Source organism: Mesocricetus auratus, unplaced genomic scaffold, assembly GCF_017639785.1.
Source record: "Mesocricetus auratus isolate SY011 unplaced genomic scaffold, BCM_Maur_2.0 Super-Scaffold_4256, whole genome shotgun sequence".
Lineage (NCBI taxonomy): Eukaryota > Metazoa > Chordata > Mammalia > Rodentia > Cricetidae > Mesocricetus > Mesocricetus auratus.
In genome coordinates, this window is record NW_024429182.1 from 63828098 (window position 1) to 63831380 (window position 3283).

Sequence of the window (3283 nt, forward strand, 5' to 3'; positions counted from 1 at the left end):
TCCTGTGGTCTCTCTCTGCAACTGTAGCATCACATCATCTGCCTGTGTCCTCTGTCAATGAATGGCAAAGGCAGGGGGAACAATCCTGTGTCCCTCCACTGATCGGGTTCTCAGTAGACATTAGTTGTGTGATTAGATCCATGTAGCTTACACAGGATGACTGTACAATGGAACATTTGGTTTGTAGACCTATCAGAGGTCATTTGTATGAGTCACCTGATCCTTTGAGTCTTTGACCTTTAATAGAAACAGCTATGACAACAAGAATGTCTGGGGAGCCCACCTTCAGAGGCACAGGTTCTGTTAGAGAGTTATTGGTGCCTGTGCTTTTCTTGTTTTTAAATTTTTTTAATTTACTTTTATGTCATTTGCATTGTTATTTTGCCGGCATGTATGTCTGTGTGAGGGTATCAGATCTTGGAGTTAGAGACCATTGTTAGCTGCCAAGGGGGTGCTGGAAGAGCGGTCAGTGCTCTTAACCGCTGGACCATCTCCAGCCTATCCATGCTTTTCATTAGGCATCTATACTGAACAAGTTGGTTGCCTTGCCTATGGAACTGTTACTGTTGAATAGTATGCTACTCTAGTCTCCTATCCTAGCTTCTGTTTTTATCATGTGCTTTTTCTAACCTCTTGCCTGGCAGCATGAGGCTTTTACCCACAGCCATTCTGGCACTTGGTATGAAATGAGTATCTCCCAAGTCTCACTTTAACCCTAGACTCCATTTCAGACCATAGATGCGTATCCAACTTTTGTACTTTCCGCCCTGCCCCTAGTTCCCTTTCTGTGACTGCTAGCAGTAGCACATCATTGTTTCAGGTATTTCTGCCCAGTGCTGTCCTTTGGGTCTCCCATGCCAGGTGGGGTGATGGTGCTCACTTCTTTATCCTTGTGTCTGACATGCACCTGAGTAACAGTTGTGAGGTTGTGAGATACGAAGTAAAGGCAGGGATTTAGCAATTTGGGTGAGTCTGGGAGTTACTTACGCCATTTCATCTACCACAGGATGTCTGTAATCATAAGGAATGGCAACAAGTTATTCCTAATGGGACAACTGAGGCTTTACAGGACAGGTAATAAGTTGAGCTGGCAAAGGGGATTGTGCAGAACAGAGGGCAGGGGAAGAAAGAGCCCATTTTACATTGTTAGATGCTATAAGGCCTGAAAGTGCCCTTAATTGACTTGAATCTTAAAGTCAAAGATGTTTAAGTAACAGGAACATTAACTATGACTTGTTTTGATGTGTTATTAGAAATATTATATGTATGTGGGAAATTTCAGTCAACTGCATGCTAGCTGAACAGAACACAGTGATGAATGAAAAACCTGTTCAGTTGTAGGAAATCCTGCCTGAGCTATGTCAGCACATTTTCTCACTGAGGTAACTAGTATTTCAAGAGCGTAAAGGGTTGTCCTTAGGGCTACAGGTCCTGGATTAGAAAAGGTAATTCAGGATGTGGGAGCTGCCTTAGTAAAGCACTGGATGTGCAGGCAATAAGACTAGAACAGATTAGCAGGACCTGTGTAAGAGCTGGGCATGGTGACATAGGTTTGTAACCCCATCACTGGGATGTGGGGTCAGGTGGATCCCTGGGGCTTGCCAGCTAGCCATCCTAACCAAAGTGGATCCAGCAAAACCTTACCTTTTGAAACAAGAAAGATCCCAAATGAACCTCAGGCCTCCACACCTGACTGCATGCATAGGTGGATGAGTATGCACGTGTACACACACGCACACACAAACTCACATGTGTGACCACCATGTAATAAACTTAAAAAGCTCATTCCCGGGTGATACCAGTGCTCAAGACACATTTACAGAATACATTCTCCATTTATCCTTGCTGGCAGCATCTAAGAAATATCCATTTTCTTGGCTAATTGTGTAGTTGAGAACAAATACACATTCCTCAAGTGTTCAGCTACACTCTAGAAATGTCAGTTTCCCAGAAGAAACCATGATGGGAGATTCCCAAGAAGGGTACACTGCTTGTTTGCCTCTTGGAGCCTATATCACTCTTCCTGTCTTTGCTGTCATTTGCTCCTGCCTTTCCCATAACCAACTGCTGCTTGCACTGCCTAGGATGTGGTGCACCCCTGCACTTAGTCACTACTATTCCTTGGAATGCTGAGCTTAGCACCAGAGAAATTTCCAGGCCTCTGCACTCTAGCCATTATCCAAGGTTGGGGCAGGTCCTTGGTTGGCAGCAAAAGCCTAGTGAGAATCAGCCTCTCAAATGCAATTTTCAGCCCCTTGACTAAAACTGATTTAGTTTAATAGTGTGTAATCTTGGCTTGTGGATCATTGAAGTGTGACTTAGGGCAAGCCTTTCTCACTTTGGCAGGCAGTTTTCTGGTCTATAGAATGATGTTCTCAAGCGCCCCAGTTCAGGACAGTCAGGAGGATTAACTGAATAAAAGACTACTTGTAGCTCCTGTAGCCTTTGGCTAGCACTTGGAGTCAAGCTAATTAAGATCATTTTCAGAGGACCTATACCTCTAAGCTTTGTGCTGGGGTTTCCCTCTGGAGAAGTAGGAAGATTTGGAACACTGAAGTCTCAGCACTAGGTTCCACACAATGTCCCAGACAGGAAAAGCCTAATCCAGGATAAATAGAAGTCCCCCCTCAGTGATTCTGATCTCTTAATCACAGCCAATTCCTTGGCCCCAGCCAGCTAGCATCAGTTGTCCCAGTAAGGGTTTCATTGCTGTGGTGCTGGACTGTTGTCAATTAGCTTATTCTGAAGTCCCAGCTGACCAGAGCTCACATAGTTTTAATTCAAAATATCCAAATAGCCCTGGTAGCTTTTGCTTCCCTCTGAAACTTGGAAAACCCAGTTTTCCTTTGAGCATTGTTGTCCAAGTTCCCACAGAACAGCTCACTGAGCTCTGACCACTCAATGGTTTTTTTTTCAGCCCCAAATTCTAAATGCTTCCACAATCCTCCCCTAATCAACATGGTTGGGTCTGTCACATCCAATATGTTCCAGCAGCCAATTGCTGCATTAGCTACTTTTCTATTACTGTGTATCTGTACCTGTAATGTCTTGTGTACTCAAATGCACCTGCATACACATACACACACACACACTTAAAAATAAGACTAAATTGTCTTTGTATGCTAAATGCACATCTTTGGTGCTGGGGCCTCACACATGCTAAGTAAGTGCTTGGCCACAGAGCTGCACTCCCAGCCCCCAGTGCATGCCTTGTCTAAAAAGACTTAGACTTCAGGCTGGAGAACGAAGTTGAGAAATAAGAAGACAGCAGCACAGGTACAGC